Below are 14,557 nucleotides of genomic sequence, written 5' to 3'. Positions count from 1 at the left end.
GAAGACCCTCTGAGTTTTCACACAGAAAAAGTATAATTCAATTTGTATTTATATTTTTTATTGATAGCTTTTCCCAGTATATCCTTCATGTAACAAAAACTAGTAACTTACAAGTGATATGTGTTGCTCTACACTATGCTTATACAATGCCCCACCCAGATATAAAAAACCAAAGTGATTTGCTTCAGCCTTTTCTGAAAGAAGTCAGCAAACATCTTGTAGAGGGTCCAGCAGGTGGTTTCTGTTGGGGGGGAGGGAAAGCACAAACACAAATCAGTAAACTTAAACCTTATGACTGGACCCAACTTCATGAGTATTGGTGTCTGGTCTCAGTCCCATATCCGCAAGTGTCATCCAAGTTATGTCCACCAGATTGAGATTCATCCTTGACCAGTCCGTTTATAATCCAATTGAGATCCCTCCCTGACTTGGGCAGAATCAAACAGGCCTATGAGCTGTTCCCAACTCTCCAAAGTCTAAGAGGGCCTTCTCAAATACTACTTGGCAGAGGTGCCAGCAAGGGACACCAAGACTGCCACATCATATATATGTACCATAGGATCCCCTGTTAAGACCTCAACACAGATGTGGCTACAACTGGCTCCCCAGAAACTTGGGACTTACCTGATCCGACAGAAACTAAGCAGGTATCTTTATCAGACGTGTGCTTCAAGACTTGCTTTTGGGCACTAAGGGTAAAAAAATAAAGCCGACTTGAAATCCAACTGGGAAATCTAATCGTGCAACACCAGACTTGGTCCTTCAAGCCCCAATAAATAGCAGGTAAGCGGCTAGACAGAAAAAAACCCAAAGCCTCACCTTTCATGTAGTGAATGGGACTTTGTAGGAGATGCGTAACTGATTAAGTCCTTCCACCTACTTGTCCCTGAGTATGTGTTTATGATATAGGAAAGTTGAGTGGCAGCTACAGATATACAGACCTGAGCTGTCAAAGTCTTTCCAGTATGTTCTCGCATGTAGTTGGAGACCCTGTGGCTACTTCAAGCCACAGCCCTTGATGAGACATGCTACTTTGCATTATTCAGAATGGAAACCCAAGTTCATCTTAGCTTGGGTACCCCCCTCAGTGGTATGCTCTACCTATGAGTACGGTGGTAAGGCACTTACACATTTGCCAAGAGGTGGGGTTGGATCATTACCATTGAGGGCCCGGAGGCTGGACAACCTAGTAAGTTAGGTTTCTGAACCTACCCACCACTCAAGCTTCAAGAAATCCTTAATGACAGCTCAGGTAATCAGATGCTGGACAGTAATCAGTAGACTGACCAAATTTCCTACCCAATCCACTCACCTGCTAATCACAGGCCAATTAGGTCATCCACTCTTCAACTCATGGTCAGTACCAAATGTTCCTGGACAAGAAGTGAAAATACAATTTGAGTAAAAACAGAAACAGAGGGTCTTTTGTACTAGTACCAGCAGTCCTTTGACTTCCTTCCCCTCAGCCTTAGGTCTCTTGGTTTGGAAATCAGGGCTAATAGGCTTTGCTATTATCTTCACTATTGTCTTCAAAGAATTTTGGAACACATGTTTTACACCCTCCAACCCTTAAGACCTTGTTAAACCTAATTTCTCAAAGCTGTTATTCAGTCAGGAGGGCCAATGCCACCGCACCAGCAGAATCCAGCTAACAGAAGCAGCTTGTGTCTTTTCCCACAATGTTGCTGTCCTATTACAGTGTAAAATAGAACAACGACCGTCGGGAAACTGTCACTCTGGGCTCCTTTTTGACTGCAACAGCTATAGCAAGAACTGCAGCAGCTTCGATAAGGGCCAGGTACCAAGGCGGAGATTGACTCCTCTTCAACAAAACCTCTGGGTGATAATGGGCACTCGGGCTGTTTCGTCAAAAGCACAGATCCTGGAGCACGAGGGCAGGTAACCCCCATGCCATCCACTGGGCACTCCCTAGGTAGACCCCAACCAAGGTCTGGGTTTAAGGGCAGCTCTACACTGGCTAGTTTACCCAGCCCAATTGTCCACAGGATGTTAAAACGAAATGGGATCTCATTCTCCAAATGCCTCCTGTACCTCCCCTATCTTGTTAGGAGGGGCAGATCCGGCCCCCTGCGGTGCTCCCCTCACACCACTTGGCCTAAGGGGGGCAATGAGTATCAAGGCCCAAACACGTGGAGCCCGGAGACTCAGAGCTTCAGAGCGAAAATTGTGGGGATGGAGAAAAGATCACCAAAGTTCTGTTACAGGGCTCCTTCCAGCTCCCATTCGTCAGCTCTGGTGTCATGGCGCCCAGTAAGCGCTTCGCAAATGTCTACTGAATTTAAAGTCACTTGGACCTCGAGTTCTTTCACAAGAGTCACCCGGCCCAGGAGTTAAGCAATCTGCCTTAAATAGGTCAGAAATTTGTTAAAGGGGGAAAACCTTCCCAAACCCTTTTTTCTGAGGATTCAGAGTTGGAAAAGTCCACCCGTTAACCGATCTAACGGCTTTATTTTACAGGGAAGCAAAAGGAGCCCTTCCCCCCACGGGGTTTAGTAAACTCATTTCCAGGGGCAGCTAGGTGGCGCAGTGGATAGAGCACCAGCCTTGAAGAGTTCAAATCTGGTCTCAGACACTTAACACTTCTTAGCTGTGTGACTCTGGGCAAGTCACTTAACCCCAGCCTCAGAAAAAAAAAAAAATAAACTCTCAAGGAGAATTTGAACACAGACCCTGAAAATAAGGGTTTTTCCAACCCCACTTCTCAAGCGCCCCCCTCCCAACTGCAAAGCCCGGACAGAAGGCGCCGCGGCCCACTCACCTACCGATCCCGAAGGCATCCCTCGCATGTTACTCCCCCGCCTCACGGTTCAGGTCACGTGGTGTGCCTACGGAGGGTCTTTCGAAGGGCGTTCTGCTCTCATCGCGCACGCCCAGAGTGCTTCGCCCCTCAAGCACAAGCCTCAGCTTCGCTTTCCGCAACAAAGCAGCCCATTCCTGTCGCCACGCATTCTCCATCCGGCACCCTGAGGAGCCTCGTGGATCCATCAAGACCGAAGGCTTCCTCTGTTGGGATGCGGAATGTGGAGGACGGCCACAAACACACCATGCAGCTTGGGGTAGGGAAAGGACAACCACCTCTCGGGAAATCCTTTATATACCCATTGGCTTAGGCCCGGCATGCCTCCTCACGCCGCTTGGTGATTGGCTGTTGTCAGGACGCGCGATGCCGTGGCGCTCCTGGGAGTTGTAGTTCTTGCCCGCCGCGCAGACGAGTGATGTAATCTCCGGCACGAGCTGCCCCACGCTTGGCACACCTAGAACCTTCGCTTTTGTCCGTGTCGGGCCCCTGAAACACCTTGCGGTTTTGTCCTACTGGCCTTAGGATCAAGAAGACCCATATTTGGGGCTCAGGAGGGCCTGAGTTCAAATCTAGCCTCAGACGCGTTAACACTTTCTGGCTGTGTGACCCTGGACAAGTCACTTAACCCCAATTGCCTCAGAAAAAAAAACCCCAAAACAAACAAACAAAAAAAAAACAACAATGTTTGAATTCCACCTCAGTGGTATATTTACTTCAGCTCTACGAATCTCAGTTTCCTCATCTTCCCACTTCCCGGCTCGGACTATCCGACCTCTCTTCGCTTCCTTCAAAACTCATCTTACGGGGATCCTCTCCTTGCCCCCCCCCCTCCGTCTTCCCTTTGAGATCCCCTTGAATGACCTTCCCCTACGCCCTCAACCCTCCTCCCCACACACAGGAAAACACAGGCTCCTGGAGGGCGAGAGCTAGTGTATCCCCGAGCGCCGCCGTAGTGCTAAATACAACACTTGGTTTGACTTGACTTCAGAAACAAAATATCTCCCCAAGAACTCCACTGACTCCCTGGCGAATGTGGGAAAGATTTATTTTACATTATTGCAAAACTGCGTCTCTAGATGAATACACAATGCTGCGCGACTGCAAAGGCTACATTTTATTTCCTATCCGGAAGTCCCAAGTCCCTCCCCCTGATTCCCCATTAATTGGATGTTACAGAAGGTTACGTCATGAATCTCTCCCCTCACCACGTAGGCAGTTCCGGCTCCCGAGGAGCTAACATTTCTAAAAAGGGAGACGGTCACAGGAGGGAGAAGGCAAAGAATAAAAGATTTCCTTCAGATCTCGGACTTTATTTCTTTTTTTTTTAATAGCTTCTTAATTACAAGATATATGCATGGAGGGGCAGCTAGGTGGCGCAGTGAATAGCGCACCAGCCCAGAATTCAGGAGGACCCGAGTTCAAATCTGCTTTCAGACACTTAACACTTCCTAGCTGTGCGACCCTGGGCAAGTCACTTAACCCCAGCCTCAAAAAAAAAAAAAAAAAAGATATATGCATGGGTAATTTTTCAGCATTGACAATTGCAAAACCTTCTGTTTCAGCTTTTCCCCTCCTTCCCCCCACTCCCTCCCTTAGATTGGCAGGTTGACCAATACATGTTAAATATGTTAAAGTATATATTAAATGCAATATATGTATACCTATTTATAGTTATTTTGCTGCACCAAACCCCCCAAAAAATCAGATGTAGAAAGAAGGTAAAAATAACCTGAGAAGGAAAACAAAAATTCAGGTGGACAAAAACAGGAGTGGAAATGCTATGTTGTGGTCCACTCTCATTTCCCAGAGTTCTTTCTCGGGGTGCAGCTGGTTCTCTTCGTTATTGAACAATTAGAACTGATCTGGTTCATCTCATTGCTGAAAAGAGCTACATCAGACTGATGAGGTGAAGTCTAGTTTTCAGGGCTCCCAGTGTGGGAGCCAAAAATGTGATGAAGTTTAGGTTTTGGGGGTTCCCTCTTATAGGGAACTAAATGGTAAGGTCTAGATTTAAGGAACCAAAACGAGATTGGGGTTTCTGGGGGTCAGGGAGTTGAATGATAAGGCCTAGTGGCAGGTTCAGGGTTCAGGGAATCACATGGAGAGGTTTGGCTCCTCTGAAACCACTTGGGATTCGGCACAAGGGTAGGGAGTTTGGGGAACCCCTTCTGCTGCAGAGATTCTCCATAAAGGAATTTACAAACCCGAAAAACCTAGCTTGATCAAAGAGGTTTATTATAAGGATTGAGAAGTAAAGTTAGAAATCCCAACACAGAGGCATAAAGTCTCTTTAGGGAAATAGGTGAGGGTAAAGAGAGGGTAGCACTGAAAAAGAATATTATTCCAGTGGACAGAGGCTTCCTTGGCATAGCATGGCATGTTTAGAACATCTGCAAAGAGAGGATTTTAGATCGGCTCTTTTATGATAGGAGCTTTGGCTACAAGCTGAAGGGGGCTCCTGGGTGGCGTCCCAAGTTGCCTCATCTATCTACAAGCTGGGTTTCAGCTTGAGGTGGAATTTTAATAGAATTGAATGAGTTTCTTTAACTCAATAGGGTTGGAATTCTTTTGCTCAGGACTGAACCAACCTCACCTAGATAGCAGAATGAAACTGTCTTGTTTCCCTCAGTGGGTCCCTCACTGAGATTTCCTCCTTCAAGGATTTTTTGTTTCTGGGTCCCTTCTTCAAGACTTTATTTCAAAAGTCTGTCTCTGCTCCCAAGACGATTACTTTATTTTGGGGAAGATAAACTCCACCCTTGATTATTCCTTGATGTCCTTGTAGGCTTCAGTTTTCTAATTTCAGTTTCATTTCTCTAATTTAACTTTCCTAACTCTGGAAAACAAATGTCCATTCGTTTTTCATAATTCTAACAGATAAGCTGTGTGGCTCAGAAATGGTGAGGGGTCATCATTAAAAAAAAAAAAAAAAAAAAAAAAAAAAAAAAGCTGGAGAGATCTCTAGGAGCAAAACAAAAGTTCATTGTATGCTCTCGGGAGATCTGGTATCCCACTCATCCAGCAGGCAATGGAAGGGAGGAGGCACCTTTCAGGATGATGAGGTCTAGAATTGGGGTGCCTAAATGAAATTAGGATTTAATTGAAGTCTAGTGGCAGGCTCGGGGTACAGGAAGTCAAATAGAGCTCTCCTGCAACTCCTTTGGATTCCGCGCAAGGATAGAGTTAAATGAGGTCTAGTAGCGGTGCAAGAGTCCCCAGTAAAGAAATTTACAGACCTGAAAACCTGGATTGATAAAAGAGGTTTATCATGGGGTTTGCAAGTAAAGTTAAAGTCTAGTTAGTAAAAAGTGAAGGTAGAGATAAGAGGGCACTAGAACCAGTGTTCTAGTAGGCAGAGATCCAGGAGTAAGCTGCCATGTTTGGAACCTCTGTAAAGAGAAGGCTCCAGTCTGGCTCTTTTATAATGAAAGATTTAGTTAAAGGGGCCTGTGGGTGAAGTCCCAAGTTAGCTCAGATCTGATGGGGGCTGGGACAGACCCTGATCTCCTATTGGAATTCAAAGGGGTGCTTTTAACCACCAGGATTTGTGAATCAAAGGTCCTAGCTTTCTGAATTGTTAACATATTAGCTAGGAGGGGCTGGGAATCAGAAAGGAATCTGAAAGGATTATTTTCTTAAAGAGACAATAAAATGAAATCATGGGATTATAGCAGGAAAGGGACTTAAGTATGCCCTTGAATCACAATGCTCAAAGACTTTCAGGCCTACTGAAACTCTTAAGTAAATGAAGCCTTACTAGATTTTCACAATTGTCCTGAGAGATCTCACCTCATCTAGCTGCACCATAAAGAAGAAAAAAAGAATCTGGGCTCTAGCCCAGAGTTTGGGGATGATAAGGCTGAGTTCTCTTCCTCCTCTAGTAGATATTCCCCAGGGACTTTTGCTATCCCAGCCACAGACTCTGGATGGGATTATAAGGAGGGAAGCTGAGACACAGAGAGAAGGGATCATTTTCTTTTTTTTAATCTTTTTTTTTAAATTTTATAATTATAAATTTTTTATGAAACTATATATGCATGAGTAATTTTTTAATAACATTATCCCTTGTATTCATTTTTCCAAATTTTCCCCTCCCCTGCTCTACTCCCTCCCCTAGATGACAGGCAATCCCATACATTTTACATGTGTTACAGTATAACCTAGATACAATATATGTGTGTAAATCCAATTTTCTTGTTGTATGTTAAGAATTGGATTCCGATGTATAAGTAACCTGGGTAGAAAGACAGTAGTGCTAACAATTTACATTCATTTGAAGGGATCATTTTCTAATCTGTTTCATTAACGGCATGAAGAAGGCAATTAAGAAGCACTTTAATTATGAAAAACTTAAGGAAGTTACCAAGGGCTAAGGAAAATGCTGCCCTCCCCTCTTTTGGGAGTGTCTTGTAGAGGCTCTAAGAAAATATGATAATCTGGCCCCACTTTTCCAGAGGGAATCACTGTCCTCAAAATGCATTTTATTAGTCAGTCTGCCCCAAACTTTGGGAGGAAGCAGAAGTTAGCTCTGGGTCCTCAAACTCCCAGATACAACTGCTGGAAATAACCTTTGGAGTTTTCAATAATAGCTAACAAGCTGCAGCAAGGGAGAACAATGCAGAGCCAGGGGATTAGAGAATAGGCTCAAATTTTAGCCAATTCCACAATCTGAGAGAAACCCTCAGGCCTGTGCCCAAAGTGCAAATAGGAGGGGCATTGGAAAAGACTGCCTGCAGTGGGGTCAAGCGTCCTCTTCCCAATGCTAAGTCCTTCAGGCTCCTCAGGACCAGGAGTGATGGGGCCTGGGATTTGGCCAGGCTTCCCTTCACTCCTTCCTGATGGCTAAACACAGTATAACTTTGAATGTGGCAGGTATGTCCATTGAATTTCTCTGACTTTATAGAAGCTGTTGGGTGGAGTAAGGTATGGTGAAGAATTTACAGATTAAGCACATATTGATCAGAGACTGCTAGCTAACATAAAATCAGGACTATAGGCCCCAGTCATGTGAAGGCCTAGGCTGCATTCCTTTGCCCAAATAGGGATTAACCTATACATGGCCGAAGAAGCTATAAGTCACATTGCCAGCTGCATTCCACTGACCAAATATGACCAATCACAACCTATGGAGGGTGGGATTTTGAAGGTTCTTTGTCTGAAATGTATAAAAGTATAAAAGTGAGCATCTTCAAGGGAGTGGCTCTCTCCTGCTGTGAATCTGGCTCACAGACCAGGATGGGGTCTGCTTCTCGAGATTCTAATAAATAATTCTGCTTTTCTATGAGTGATCTCTGAGTAGTCATTTTTGGATAGGATTTTCTATCCCTCACAATATCCTTTGATCATTTATTGATTGGAGAACGGCTTGATTTCTTACAAATTAGAGTCAATTCTCTACATATTTTGGAAATGAGACCTTTATGAGAACTTTTAACTATAAAAATGTTTTCCCAGTTTGTTGCTTCCCTTCTAATCTTGTTTGCATTAGTTTTGTTTTTACAAGAGCTTTTCAGTTTGATATAATCAAAATTTTCTATTTTGTGATCAATGATGATCTCTAGTTTTTCTTTGGTCACAGATCCCTTCCTCCTCCACAAGTCTGAGAGGTAAACTATCCTATGTTCCTCTAATTTATTTATAATTTTATTCTTTATGCCTAAATCATGGACCCATTTTGATCTTATCTTGGTGTAAGGTGTTAAGTGTGGGTCCATGCCTAATTTCTGCTGTACTAATTTCCACTTTCCCCAGCAGTTTTTGTCAAATAGTAAATTCTTATCCCAGAAGACAGCTTTCTTAGGGAGCAAGGTTCTGTTAGGAATATTGCAAAGATGGGTTTGCACTGAGAAGAAAATATCTTCATCAGTGGCCAAAATCCTGATAGGACTTCTCCTAAGATGTCTGGCCTACTGTGCTAGATATATTGGCTCTGCTTTGATCTTTGGCCTTGAGCTGGAGGCCTATCACTGGATGAATCTGGGAGACTGGTTTTTCAATTCAATTCAAAATTGAATGAGATTACTTATCTTGAGAATTTCTTTTATGGACAGAAGGGTGTGCTCCTCTTAGAGGAGAGTTTAAGACCCGATTCACCTTTCCCCCAAAGATTAAAGGAGACACCGTTCACATCAGGACCTCTCCAACGCTTCCCCCCAAAAGATCTCAGTTTATATCATTCCCCCTCAAGCCATCCCCTCAAATTCATTTGGGACAATGCATCAAAGGTCTCATCTTCTGTAGTTGCTTTAAACTGACAAGGGGCATATAGCTGGCCCTACCCAATGGGATCCTGACTGAAGAGGGGAGATGAGTGAGTTGTAGGCGACAGCAGCATCTAGTGCTGAATGTCAGAATCAGGACTCAGGTGATTTCAGGTTGACCAAGTGGTTGAAATTTCATGACTCGGGGTCTGGGAGAAGCAACTCTCGCAAGTATATTAAAAATACAAGGACTAAATATGAGCAAAAGAGAAAGAATAAACAAAAGTGTAGTTAACATGAAGTAACCAGGAGCCAGAAACCCACCCAGAGGAAGGCTTGGGGTGGGGATAGGGGGAAATGAGGCTATGTCTCTCATCTAAACAGCTTTCCTAGGATAGCTACCAAAGTATGTTTTTCCCAAATTCTTGCTTTTGTTTCCTCAAAGGAGTACTAGCAATGGGTAGAACATGTGCCTTTCAGTAAGTATGATCTCTTTTGGCAAAAAACCCTTGAGCCTTACAAGGAAGGTTTTTACCCAATTACTACAGATGTTAACAAAACCTTTTGAACTCCCTGCAAAGGGCACATGTGCAGGCCCTTTTCAGAATTTACGTGCCTGGGAGCTATATAAGGGAATGCAGGAGTCAGGAGTTGAGGAATTAAAGTTGTCATAGTCAGAGGCAAACAATCCAACAATCCTGAATGATTATAATGAAAGAAAAAAGGACACAGACAATTTCATCCTTCTTTCTCCAGAGTTTTCACAGGAGCACACTGAAATACCCAAGAAGTAAAAGCAGGACTATTTGTTGCTTTGCAAGGAGCTAGGCAGGCTTAGGTGAGGTATCATCTCTCTTAGTAAGTACCTTGATAACTCCAGAGCCTTCTCAGTCCTGCAGGGAAAAGCTGGTGGTGGGGGGGGTCTTGGAAGAGTCTTGAAAGAAGCACAAAAAAGTCACTTGGAGGTTTGAGAAGAGAAAATTGGGTCTCCTTGAGTGAAACAGGAAACTGAGGACTTCTCAGAATAATAACCTTGGGTAATTAAAGAGTCAGCATCAAGACTATTTAATCCTTAGACTCTGGGAGAAGACTTGCTCTTCCAGCAGTTAGTAAAGGTGTCAACAAAGATCAAAAGCAACTTGAAACTAATCTCCCCTGGGTATGTGTCCCTTCTCTGAACAGGCTTCAGGACAGGGGGAGGTTTAACAGCTAAAAGCTGGCATAAGGGCATTTGTTCTGGTGGGTTATAGGGAGGGGTGTAAGAATCAGGGAGCTGGGGAAGCAAAGCCAGGAGTGAGTGGGCAGCAACTCCAGCAGCTAGATTTGCAACCCTATTTCCCTTGGTTTGAAGTGAATCTCCCTTCTGGTGTCCTTTACAAAATATGAATGGGGAAGGGGGCACCTAGGTGGCAGCTAGGTGGCGCAGTGGATAGAGCACCAGCCCTGAATTCAGGAGGACCCGAGTTCAAATTTGGTCTCAGACACTTAATACTTCTAAGCTGTGTGACCCTGGGCAAGTCACTTAACTCCAGCCTTAAAAACAAACAAACAAAAAAAATATGAGTGAAACCTCTCTGGGTTTATGGATGGCTTGTAATAGCTATAGAATTTCTCCTGCATATTTAATAGGAAAATTCTTTGCTGTCAAAAGTCCCCTTTCTTTCCATATTGCCCTTTGACCATACAAAATATGAAAAGCATATTTGGAGTCTGTATAGATGTTCACTCTCATTCCCTTCCCCAGTTCCAAAACTCTGATTAGGGCAAGGAGTTCAGATTTCTGGGCAGAAGTCCCAGGCTTAGCTTCTAGGGTACCATTGAGATTCACCACAGAATATTCCGCCCTTCTGTCCCTATTTTCAAGAAAGCTCGACCCACCTGTTAACCACTCCCCATGCAAGTTGTCAAGAGGAATGCCCCTTAAGTCAGGTCGACTGGAGAAGAGAGGAGAGGAGAGGAGAGGATCTAAATCACAATTATGAATGATGTCACTGACTGAATGTTATCAGGGAGCCCAGTGGCAGGATTTAGAGTGTGACACACCTGGAGAGTCAGGTCTGGGGTGTCTAGCAGGAGAGTGATATTTAGTAAGCCTCCTACTAGCAAACCAGTGATGCTTTTTGGCCTCTAAAATGCTCAGAACCTTTACTTGTGGGGGGTAAAAACCTCCAATGGCTGCCCCAAAATACATTTCGAGTCTTCTTTAATTAGAAGGGCCATGGCTCTAAGGCAGGAGAGCCATCTTAGGGAAACTGAGTCCAGTTCCTTTGAGAAATAGGCAACTGCTCTGGGATCTCCCAGGGTATGATCTTGCCTTTCAGGACTTTGGATCAAGATAAGAATGCAGAGCAGTAGCTCCAAATCTCTTAACTCTCTAGCTAATAGCCTGTGCTTAAGAAATTTCTCAATCCTGACTAAGGCTGGAGTGGCCCAAACAGAGAAATTTTTTTTTCTCCCAGATTTCAGAGGGAATATGGGAGGGTCTTGAAAGGAGCACAAAAAAGTCACTTGGAGGTCTGAGAGAAAATTGGGTCCCCTTGAGTGAAAAGGGAAATTGAGGACTGCTCAGAATAATAACCTTGGGTAATTCAAGACTCAGAACTAAGACTGTTTAATCATTAGGCTCTGGGAGAAGAGCAAAGACTTACTCTTTCAGCAGAAAATATTTAAGAGATAACCCCTTGTGTAGTACGGAAATGGTGAGGGGTCACCATTTAATAAAAAAAAAAAAGCTGGAGAGAGCTCTAGAAAAAATCAAAGTTTATTTTACATTCTCATGAGAAGGGCATCCCACTCTTTAAGCAGACAATCGAAGAGAGGAAGCGCCTCCTGTGGGCAGGACAGTACCTTTAATCCCTAAGGCAAAAGGCCCGCTCCCACCACTGACTCTCATCCTCATTGGCTGAGAGTCTTACATTCTAAACTCGAGATCTACCCATGAAACTGAACTTGACCAATAAGTACATAGTTGTCCATATTTGGCTGAAATAGGGAGGAGATATCATGAGAGGGGAATTATGCCCTTGACTGGATGTTCACAGTCCTTCAGGCCTACTCAAACACTGAAGTAGATGAAGCCTTACTCGATTTTTATGACTGTCTTGAAAGATTTCACCTCATCTCATTCACCCTTGATCTTTATTCAGCTGCTTGGCTGAAAAACCCTACTAATTGTTTAATGGCCTAGAGATTTCTAGCCATCCTTATTTGTTGATTGAGAAAGGCCAGAAGTGAAACAGACCAAATCTCCTTAGTTATTAGCTCAGTAATTTAGAAACCTTTAACCCCTCTTGCTTAATTGATTATTAACCTTTGAAGCAAAACAGACCCCTTTTTCTTAATATTTTGAAACATTTATTGTTTAACCAAGACCCTCGTATCACAAAAAGCCCACTTGTATTCCAAAGATAAATAAGGAATAAAGACCTGTTGCGATACAGGAGCCACCTGTGCCTGTGGCTGCTGGAGGTCTAACTCAGACCTGTAGAATGAATCTCTTCATGTAAGAGGACTGCCTCTCAGTCGCGTTCTCTGACCTCTCTCCTCTTTCCTCTGCCTCCAATTTATTTTATTCCCAATTCACAAGGAACCTCTTCGAAGGATGCTTTGCAACTCCTTCAAGGGTTATGATTCAATGCTGTGGAGGCTCTTAGAGATTTGACCTGCCTCTTCACTTAGGTTTAACAAAGATCAAGTTTGCCAATGATTTTAAAAGGATTAACAGAAGATGGGAAGGTGAATAGTTTCTGTAAACGTAGAATATGCTCCTTACTACTTACTACTGTAAAATTGGTTTTCCCTGCTCCAGAATTTCTGATGAAGGGACTGCCCCATTCTCTAGAGAATTGAAATAAAGAACCTTTTGTTTTGTACATGTTTTGTACCATGCCTTTGAGCAGTCAATTTGAGTTAGGATCTTTGCATCCCACACACCAATTTCACCATTAAACTACACCCCAATAAGGGAGCAGGATAGGAGGGAATAATCTGAGACTGGTTTTCAATTCAATTCAATTCAAAATTGAATGAGATTATCTTGGGAGTTTCCTTTATGGATAGAAGGGTGTGCCTCTCCTAGAGGAGAGTTTGAGACCCCAATCACCTTTCCCCCACAGATTAAAGGGACACAGTTCACATTAGGGCCTCTCCAACCCTTCCCCCCAAAAAAGATCTCAGTTTATATCATGGGCACATGTGTAAAATCTATCTGCCAGTCCTCCCCAGGAGCCCTGCTCTGGAGGGGTTCAGGAGAGGAAGTTGTTTAACAACCCCTTCAGGATTTACTTGGGCAGACACCAGACAGGGCTGGCAAGGAGGAATAGCCCTGAAGAAGGATTTTCCATGTTAATTGGTGGAGGTAAATTTCTCCACATTTGCCCATTAAAAGGCAAAAAGAAATCACAAGTCTTTTATGCAGTGTTATAAAAAGAAAGCATCTTTAAGGTATAAAGTAGAAAACCATTGTGGGTACCCTGGGATCTTTCAGGAAGACCGTCAAGGAACCAAAAGCTTGTGCTTAAGAAATATTTCAATGAGGTATGGGGGGTTGCAATCTCTCTCTGGCCTCTGGTTTCATGGGGAGTCGCACCTATTAGGGAACACAGAGGCACACTAAAACTGGGTGGCAAGTGTAGCCTGCCCAAAGATACTTGGTCCCAGAAGGAGGAATCTACTCCCTCCCATATTTCAGATGGAATATGGAAAAGCTTTGAGAGAAGCACAAAAGTTACACCCAGAAGTCTGAGAACGGTAAATTGGGTCCCCAATTTCACTATCAAGTCACACTCCAACAAGGACAGGAGGAGATGATAAGAAAAGAGTGTTTGAATAACAAGTCACCAAACTGACAGAGGGAAGGTCTCAAAACAGTTCCTAAATTTTCCTTCAAATTCCATCACCTTATGAGGGGTGAGGGGGAGGAAGAGCAAATGGTGCCCGAGAACTGGAACAGGATGGAATACAAGGTGTGAGGGATAGAAAATCCTATCCAAAAATGACTACTCAGAGATCACTCATAGAAAAGCAGAATTATTTATTAGAATCTCCAGAAGCAGACCCCATCCTGGTCTGTGAGCCAGATTCACAGCAGGAGAGAGCCACTCCCTTGAAGATGCTCATGACTTTTATATATTTCAGATAAAGAACCTTCAAAATCCCACCCTCCATAGGTTGTGATTGGTCATATTTGGTCAGTGGAATGTAGCTGGCAATGTGATTTGTAGCTTCTTCAGCCACGTATAGGTTAATCCCTATTTGGGCCAAGGAATGCAGCCTAGGCCTTCATGTGACTTGGACCTATAGTCCTGATTTTATGTTAGCTAGCAGTTTCTGATCAATATGTGCTTAATCTGTAAGTTCTTCACCATACCTTACTCCACACATCCCTCTTCTTCAAGGAAGGAACACAACAATATCATTAATCATTTGTCAATTCGGGAATGACCTATATTTAGTTCAGTTCCCTATATATCTGAGAAATGAGGCCTTCATCAGAAATCCTTGTTGCAAAAAAAAATTTCCCCAGTTTCCTTTTAAT

General features: G+C 43.6%; 1 long non-coding RNA gene and 3 other non-coding genes across 5 annotated transcripts; all 4 read right to left on the bottom strand.

Annotated features, from left to right (window-relative positions):
- Positions 1–36: 36 nt before the first annotated feature.
- Positions 37–3,097, bottom strand: LOC141563876 (uncharacterized). 2 transcript variants are annotated; one of them, XR_012488529.1, is made up of 4 exons: positions 2,780–3,097; positions 1,313–1,373; positions 625–689; positions 37–241 (listed from the first exon to the last, which is right to left on the bottom strand). It is a non-coding gene; the product is annotated as an uncharacterized LOC141563876 (long non-coding RNA). The 2 variants fall into 2 exon arrangements; XR_012488530.1 differs by having other exon boundaries at positions 2,784–3,097.
- On the bottom strand, positions 322–395 carry LOC141565278 (small nucleolar RNA SNORD99). The gene has a single exon (XR_012488954.1). It is a non-coding gene; the product is annotated as a small nucleolar RNA SNORD99 (small nucleolar RNA).
- On the bottom strand, positions 902–1,031 carry LOC141565254 (small nucleolar RNA SNORA44). Its single transcript, XR_012488931.1, has one exon. It is a non-coding gene; the product is annotated as a small nucleolar RNA SNORA44 (small nucleolar RNA).
- On the bottom strand, positions 1,663–1,799 carry LOC141565239 (small nucleolar RNA SNORA16B/SNORA16A family). The gene has a single exon (XR_012488917.1). It is a non-coding gene; the product is annotated as a small nucleolar RNA SNORA16B/SNORA16A family (small nucleolar RNA).
- Positions 3,098–14,557: the final 11,460 nt, after the last annotated feature.

This window comes from Sminthopsis crassicaudata, chromosome 3, assembly GCF_048593235.1.
Source record: "Sminthopsis crassicaudata isolate SCR6 chromosome 3, ASM4859323v1, whole genome shotgun sequence".
In the NCBI taxonomy this organism is placed as follows: domain Eukaryota; kingdom Metazoa; phylum Chordata; class Mammalia; order Dasyuromorphia; family Dasyuridae; genus Sminthopsis; species Sminthopsis crassicaudata.
The sequence above is the reverse complement of the archived record's forward strand: the minus strand, read 5'-3'. Positions and strand labels throughout refer to the sequence as shown.